The sequence below is a fragment of the Gastrolobium bilobum genome, unplaced genomic scaffold (assembly GCF_033153095.1).
Source record: "Gastrolobium bilobum isolate Gb01-03AN ecotype WA unplaced genomic scaffold, APGP_CSIRO_Gbil_v1 utg237365, whole genome shotgun sequence".
In the NCBI taxonomy this organism is placed as follows: Eukaryota; Viridiplantae; Streptophyta; class Magnoliopsida; order Fabales; family Fabaceae; genus Gastrolobium; species Gastrolobium bilobum.
This window is the reverse complement of record NW_026896085.1, coordinates 10,915-19,878: the sequence shown is the minus strand read 5'-3', so window position 1 is coordinate 19,878 and position 8,964 is coordinate 10,915. Positions and strand designations below refer to the sequence as shown.

Here is an 8,964-nt window from a genome sequence, read left to right as displayed (position 1 = left end):
CTTTTTCTCTCTCCAATAGAGAGAGAAAGAAAAAGAAAAGAAAAAAAAAAATGGTACAGAAAAATAAAGCACACAAAAAGGGAAAAAGATAGCACAAAGTGGAAAAATTTATTATGATCGTCGTATTTGTGGTCCTTCCAATAAGAATGCAACACTTGTATTTTTTTTCTTTTTTTTTTCTTTTTTTCTCTCCAATAGAGAGAGAAAGAAAAAAAAAAGAAATGGTACAGAAAAAATAAAGCACACAAAAAAGGGAAAAGATAGCACAAAGTGGAAAAATTTATTATGATCCCCGTATTTGTGGTCCTTCCAATAAGAATGCAACACTTGTATTTATTTTTTTTTTTTTTTTCTCTCTCCAATAGAGAGAGAAAAAGAAAAAAGAAAAGAAAAGAAATGGTACAGAAAAAATAAAGCACACAAAAAAGGGAAAAGATAGCACAAAGTGGAAAAATTTATTATGATCCCCGTAATTGTGGTCCTTCCAATAAGAATATAACACTTGTATTTCTTTTTCTTTTTCTCTCCAATAGAGAGAGAAAGAAAAAGAAAAGAAAAGAAATGGTACAGAAAAAATAAAGCACACAAAAGGGGAAAAGAAATAGAGAGATAAAGAAAAAAAAAGAAATGGTTCAGAAAAAATAAAGCACACAAAAAGGGGAAAAGATAGCACAAAGTGGAAAAATTTATTATGATCCCCGTAATTGTGGTCCTTCCAATAAGAATATAACACTTGTATTTTTTTTTCTTTTTCTTTTTTTTCTTTTTTTTTCTCTCCAATAGAGAGAGAAAGAAAAAAAAAGAATGAAATGGTACAGAAAAAATAAAGCACACAAAAAGGGGGAAAAAAAGCACAAAGTGGAAAAATTTATTAAAAATTATTATGATCCTCGTATTTGTGGTCCTTCCAATAAGAATGCAACACCTGTATTTATTTTTTTTTATTTTTCTTTTTCTCTCTCTCCAATAGAGAGATAAAGAAAAAAAATGGTAAAAAAAAAATAAAGCACACAAAAAGGGGAAAAGATAGCACAAAGTGGAAAAATTTATTATGATCCCCGTATTTGTGGTCTTTCCAATAAGAATACAACACTTGTATTTATTTTTTCTTTTATTCTCTCTCCAATAGAGAGAGAATAAAAAGAAAAGAAAAGAAATGGTACAGAAAAAATAAAGCACACAAAAAGGGGGGGAAAAAGCACAAAGTGGAAAAATTTATTAAAAATTATTATGATCCTCGTATTTGTGGTCCTTCCAATAAGAATGCAACACTTGTATTTATTTTTTTTATTTTTCTTTTTTCTCTCCAATAGAGAGATAAAGAAAAAAAATGGTAAAAAAAAATAAAGCACACAAAAAGGGGAAAAGATAGCACAAAGTGGAAAAATTTATTATGATCCCCGTATTTGTGGTCTTTCCAATAAGAATACAACACTTGTATTTATTTTTTCTTTTTATTCTCTCTCCAATAGAGAGAGAAAAAAAAAAAAGAAAAGAAATGGTACAGAAAAAATAAAGCACACAAAAAGGGGAAAAGATAGCACAAAGTGGAAAAATTTATTATGATCCCCGCAATTGTGGTCCTTCCAATAAGAATATAACACTTGTATTTCTTTTTCTTTTTCTTTTTTTTCTTTTATTCTCTCTCCAATAGAGAGAGAAAGAAAAAGAAAAGAAAAGAAATGGTACAGAAAAAATAAAGCACACAAAAGGGGAAAAGATAGCACAAAGTGGAAAAATTTATTATGATCCTCGTATTTGTGGTCCTTCAAATAAGAATGCAACACTTGTATTTATTTTTTCTTTTTCTTTTTTTTCTTTTTTTCTCTGTCCAATAGAGAGAGAAAGAAAAAAAAAGAAATGGTTCAGAAAAAATAAAGCACACAAAAAGGGGAAAAGATAGCACAAAGTGGAAAAATTTATTATGATCCCCGTAATTGTGGTCCTTCCAATAAGAATATAACACTTGTATTTTTTTTTCTTTTCTTTTTTTGCTTTTTTTCTCTCTCCAATAGAGAGAGAAAGAAAAAGAAAAGAAAAGAAATGGTACAGAAAAAATAAAGCACACAAAAAGGGGGAAAAAAGCACAAAGTGGAAAAATTTATTAAAAATTATTATGATCCTCGTATTTGTGGTCCTTCCAATAAGAATGCAACACTTGTATTTATTTTTTTTTATTTTTCTTTTTTCTCTCTCCAATAGAGAGATAAAGAAAAAAAATGGTAAAAAAAAAATAAAGCACACAAAAAGGGGAAAAGATAGCACAAAGTGGAAAAATTTATTATGATCCCCGTATTTGTGGTCTTTCCAATAAGAATACAACACTTGTATTTATTTTTTCTTTTATTCTCTCTCCAATAGAGAGAGAATAAAAAGAAAAGAAAAGAAATGGTACAGAAAAAATAAAACACACAAAAAGGGGAAAAAAAGCACAAAGTGGAAAAATTTATTAAAAATTATTATGATCCCCGTAATTGTGGTCCTTCCAATAAGAATACAACACTTGTATTTTTTTTCTTTTTTTCTCTCTCCCATAGAGAGAGAAAAAAAAAATGGTACAGAAAAAATAAAGCACACAAAAGGGAAAAGATAGCACAAAGTGGAAAAATTTATTATGATCCCCGTATTTGTGGTCCTTCAAATAAGAATGCAACACTTGTATTTATTTTTTCTTTTTCTTTTTTTTCTTTTTTTCTCTGTCCTATAGAGAGAGAAAGAAAAACAAGAAATGGTTCAGAAAAAATAAAGAACACAAAAAGGGGAAAAGATAGCACAAAGTGGAAAAATTTATTATGATCCCCGTAATTGTGGTCCTTCCAATAAGAATATAACACTTGTATTTCTTTTTCTTTTTCTTTTTTTTCTTTTATTCTCTCTCCAATAGAGAGAGAAAGAAAAAGAAAAGAAAAGAAATGGTACAGAAAAAATAAAGCACACAAAAGGGGAAAAGATAGCACAAAGTGGAAAAATTTATTATGATCCTCGTATTTGTGGTCCTTCAAATAAGAATGCAACACTTGTATTTATTTTATTTTTTTCTTTTTTTTTTTCTTTTTTCTCTGTCCAATAGAGAGAGAAAGAAAAAAAAAGAAATGGTTCAGAAAAAATAAAGCACACAAAAACGGGAAAAGATAGCACAAAGTGGAAAAATTTATTATGATCCCCGTAATTGTGGTCCTTCCAATAAGAATATAACACTTGTATTTTTTTTTCTTTTTCTTTTTTTTCTTTTTTTCTCTCTCCAATAGAGAGAGAAAGAAATGGTACAGAAAAAATAAAGCACACAAAAAGGGGAAAAAAAGCACAAAGTGGAAAAATTTATTAAAAATTATTATGATCCCCGTAATTGTGGTCCTTCCAATAAGAATACAACACTTGTATTTTTTTTTCTTTTTTTCTCTCTCCCATAGAGAGAGAAAAAAAATGGTACAGAAAAAATAAAGCACACAAAAGGGAAAAGATAGCACAAAGTGGAAAAATTTATTATGATCCCCCTGGGTAGTTTTCTCTTAGTTTTATTTTGCTGTTAATTTAGTTTTGTAATTCAGTTTAGTACATTGAGATAATTACTGTTTTGACTGATTCACATTGTGATAGTACTGATGCTATTGGGTTATGTATAATGTGTTTCAGTGATCAATTGATGTTTTCAATTTAAATTAGTTGCTGGGGACAGCAACATTTAAATCTGGGAATTAGGTGTGATTATGCAAACTTCAAGGAGATGTCACACAAATTGATGAGCCAAAACATGGAAACATCTCAATCTGTTTTCTTTTCTAAGTTTTCTGTGTGATTTAGATTTTAGCTGTAATATTGAATTTGGATTTCAGTTGTGATATGGAATTCCATGAGGATTTGACTGATCAAAGTTTTATATGATTGATCAAATTAAGGATACAATCTTATACCTTGCATGTTGAGCTTAAATGAAATGATTACATGACTCATTCAATGTGTAAGAGTAGAAAGATTAGTTTTGATGCATATAGAGAAAGTCAAGCATGCACTCTGAACTGTGAGGAAATTGAGCCTATACAGAAAATTTTGTTCAGAGAGCACTTCACTGCATGAATAGCTCTAGAACTTGCCCTGTTTCTTGCTTGAAATGGTTGATGATGTGTAGGGTAGAGGCATTTCCTTCTTGAACCAGAAAGTCAAATGGCCAACCTTTAAGTTCCAATTGCATGAAACACTTGAGCCTAGCCTGTTGTCTATCAAGCCAAGAACCACATTTATTCCAATCCTTCAGATTAAAAGTTTCAGATAAGTGATAAGGGATGGAGTGTTCTTTGGGGAGGAAAGTGTTTTTGCAATAAGTGAATGCAAGGTGTTGGAAACATAAGAAAGAAAGAAGGAAAATAAAGAAAAGGTTGTGAAACACAAAGTGTTTGGAAGAGACAGAGGGAAGTATTAAAGACACAAAGTGTCTGAAAGAAAAAGAAATTTTTTTTTGTTAAAGACACAAAGTGACAGGAACAAAAGGAGGAAGAAAGGTTCAAAGAAAAGAACAAGTAATGAAAAGGAAGAAAGTTGAGGGAATTAGGAAGAAATTGATTAATTACTGTGAATTCCCTCTTATCTGAATCTGATTCATTTGATCTGAACTTACCCTTTCACAGAAATCCTTACCTCTAGTCAAGCCACACACCAAGCCTCATTGCTAATCATACCAAAACCTTTTTGATCTACCTTATGGATCATTGTTACTATGAATAGTGAGAAGATGGGCAAGCCTATGGTAGTTTGAGTGCAGTGAAGAGTGAGTGATAAGTACATTCTTAAACACTAGTGTGCAAGAGTGTTAAAATTCTCATAATTTTTGAGAAGTTCCTAGTGAGGGGGTGTTGTTTTTTGGAAGTCTCTGTATATCATCTTTACTGATCTGTTGAAAAGTCACAAATGATGTTGGGCAAATCATAGGAAATAAGAGATTGCATGGTTATAATTTTGTATCATGAAATGTTAATCTTTTGTTAATTGAAATCCATCCTCATGAATTTCATCTGTAAAGAATCTCAAGTCCTTCTCTGTTTTAATTCATTGCTGAGGACAGCAATGTTCTAATCTGGGAATTGTGATGAACCTTTAGTTCATCAGGTTTTTAAGCATGAATTAATATCAATTTGTGTGATTCAATGAATGGAAAAGAGGTTAATGTCCTGAAAATCTCTCAAATACAAGTTCTGAAGCTTATGTTGAAAATTTACATTGTTTTTGTAGGGAAATGAAGCTCAAGAAGCAAAAGAGATAAGGAAGAAGATTCTGAAGAATGGGAAAATTCTAAGTGTTGGGCGCTAAAACGCCCAAAGTCAAGCGTTTTAGCGCCCTGTTGCACAAAAGATGCTGGTGCTGAACATTAAAACGCCCAAAACTGAGCGTTTTAGCGCCCCGTTGCACAAAAGATGCTGGTGCTGAACATTAAAACGCCCAAAACTGAGCGGAACAAAATTATCTGTATAGGCTCAATTTCCCCACAGTTCAGAGTGCATGCTTGAATTTCTCTATATGCATCAAAAATAATCTTTCTACTCTCACACATTGAATGAGTCATGCAATCATTTCATTTAAGCTCAACATGCAAGGTATAAGATTGTATCCTTAATTTGATCAATCATATAAAACTTTGATCAGTCAAATCCTCATGGAATTCGTCTTGATTAATTCTTCATGTTGAGGAATAGTGTAGAACAGACATGTTTACATTGTTTCTCTATTTTTGATAACTTCATCATCAGCGTTCTAGTAGTCAAGGGATTGATGCTAGGATTCTGATGTGATCTTAAGACCTTAGTAATTAATGCATGTATTAAGAAAGGAATCACCAAGGGATTGAGGTTTCTGATTAATGTGTCTATCAGGGTAGTAAGGGATTACATCTTGAGATGATAAGAAAAAGGTTGATCAACATCACATAGTAGATAATTCATAATGGAAATTGGTTCATCTATAAATTCATGTTTGAGGGAAAATGACATCTGACTACTTGTTTACATTATAATTTACATTTTATTTATTTATCAAGTTTTAATTCAATTTAGTGTAGTTTCTGGTGACAAGAAATCTATGCAATCTATGAACTTTTGTTTGATTCAACTCAAGTACATATGGTTAGTCAGTGCTTGACACAAATCCTCGTGGGAACGATCTTTACTCATCATTTTATTACTTGTACGACTAGTACACTTGCTAGATCCGCAACAATGGTTATCCTATTTTTGTTATCTTCGATTCTGGAGCATCTGGTTCTTTTATTGTGGGGCACACTGCAATGAGAATAGGTATCACCCCGGCTCCCTTACCTTATGAGTTGCAAATCAGTACTCCTACTGGAGGATCTTGTACTGCATCAGTGATGGTCCTCAAAAGTTGAGGTCCATTAAGTATATATCACTCCACAAAACCCCTGTTTTGGTCACAAATCACTCTCTTTAACCTTCTTTTTCCATGAAGAGCAATTGTCTTGAAAAGTGGACCAGAGCAATACTTGAAATGGGAATTAGAGTAGGCCTGGAGAAAATTGACATTATCTTTTTCACATATGATTATTGGGTTGATTTGTTTTGATCAGGAAACCTGAGACCTAACAGAAGGGCCCACACATTAAAGAAAAGAAGGAAGAATGCTGCGCAGGATGGAGCATAAAAGCTTGCTACAGTACAAAAGCAGTAAAAGGCAGCAATCAGGAGCCTCCACGTCAGCCATAGCAGAGAAGGTGGAGGTGTCTCCCTGATTCCGAAATTCTCACCCGAGAAAAAGCACCAAAAGCAAGGGGGACCACTGCCATGCAGAGCTGAGCTGGTAGAGAGCAGACCGGCTATTGGAGAGGATTTGAAGAAGGCACAACCCTTGATGAAAGGGACGATGAGGATCTGACAGAAGAACTCTATAAAAGGAAGAATCAACCTTCATGAGAAAGAAAGGAGACATCATTGGAGGGCTTGCCATTTTATTTTTCCTGATATTTTTCTTTTGTAATGCTCGCTAGGAGCTAACTCCCTCTAAGTAGGTGAGGGTTCCATAGAAGTAATCCCTTTTGTCTTAGGATAGCTTTGTAAGGAACACACATTTTATGAATGAATTTTGAGCTGTTCTTTGGTTTAATATATTGATTCTGTGAAACCCTTTGGGCTGGAAACCTCATCCCGGGACCACTCGGTCGATGAAACACTGACAAGGGCGTGCGGAGCAGTCTCAAGATCTTGGGGTAGTTCAGCCTGAAGAAAGGAGGGAGGAACACCAGGAATGAAGAGCACTGCCATGTGAATCCAGGCTCTTTTGAGAAGGCAGCATAGTTTCCTTGCATTTAACTCTAAGTTCTACGGAGTAATGTGGAGAGTAAGGCCTTGCTATTTTACTTACTTGTGGCAAAATGACAAAAGGAGCAAAATCCATTTTTAAAATATGCTACCAAGCAGGGTTAACCAAAGGGATGAAAATATGGAACCCGAAACACCTACTTAACTCTTTCTAAACTCAATCTCACATCAAACTTTTGTTATAACTTTCTTCACGATAACCAAATTGTGCTTATCTATTGTTGCTTTTATAATCACTTCACTAATTTCTTTTGAGTTACTTCAATTTGCTGCCTTGATATTCGATGACTATGCTAAGTTATTCACTGCTCTCATCTAGTTCAGAATGGTTAACACTGTTTAACTAGCTGGCTAGAGATTGCTCCTTGTGAAGCTTGGTTGAGAATAACTACTTTCCTTTCATTTTTCTAAGAATTAAGTTTCCCTAAACGATTCCTTCTTCACAACTGCTCCCTGAGGACGATAAATCTGGGGCTAACAACACCCTGTATTGCTTGACACGTACGCTTGCGTATAGTTAAAGAGGCTTGCTCTCCGTCAGAGTAGATTGCTCCTGTTTGCAATCTCGATTATCACTTTGTATTATTGCTCCTTAAAAATATCCCTGAGCAGCTCTCAGTTCGACCAAGCAATTGGCGCCGTTGCCGGGGATCATTTGGCAAGAAATGGCGTTTTTAAGGCAACATTGTTGTTTGTGTTTTTAAAATCCTTTTTTGTTTTTATTGTGTTTGACTTCTTCCTATTGTATGAGCACAGAACCTACAGAACTTGGACTGGAAATAGTACATTTTGATCCAGAACCCGAGAGAACCTTCAGAAATAGAAGAAGAGTTAAAAGGTTAAGAAATAATACAATGGAGGAAGTTCTAAATAATGGTGAAAATGGTAACAATGAAAATAATAATCATGAGAATGAAGAAGGACAGAATGGAGGAAGAGGGCCATCGTTGAATGATATGGCTGCTCCCTTCAGAAATGGTCCAGAACGAGGCTATGTTCCTCCTCCTCTGGATGTCCCGAACTTTGAAATCAAACCTGCAATATTCCAAATGATTATGAATGCTGGTCAATTCCATGGATTTCCTATGGAAGACCCCCACAATCATTTGGACAACTTCACTGAGATAGTTGGTAATTTCAAAGTTCATGGTATCTCAGAGGAAAATATGCGAATGAGGCTGTTTCCATTTTCCCTAGCAGGAAAAGCCAAAGAGTGGAGGAGAACATTGCCCCCAAATTCTGTCACTAGTTGGGAGCAATTAGCTGAACAGTTTGTCACCCGATTTTTCTCCCAAGCAAAACAAGCCCAAGTGAGCATCTTTCCAAGTGTATGATGGAAAAAGTCTTTATGAAGCGTGGGAGCGCTTTAAGGAATTAATACGAATTTGCCCAAATCATGGAGTTTCTGATTGGGGCATTATTCACACGTTTTATTATGGCTTAACCCCACCATTGAAAGCCACTATTGATGCGGTTGTAGGGGGAGATCTTTTGGATTTTACTTATCCGGAAACCTACTGGTTGTTGGAAAAACTTTCAAAAAAACATGTCCAATGGCCTTCCACACGGAACAATGCTTCCAAGAAAGCAAGAGTTCTTGAGCTAAGCTCAACTGATGCTCTTTCAGCACAGATGGCTTTGCTCC

General features: G+C 34.0%; 1 pseudogene; it reads right to left on the bottom strand.

Moving 5' to 3' along the window:
- Window positions 1-8,621: 8,621 nt before the first annotated feature.
- Window positions 8,622-8,722, bottom strand: LOC133297723 (small nucleolar RNA R71; annotated as a pseudogene).
- Between the last annotated feature and the right edge of the window lie 242 nt (window positions 8,723-8,964).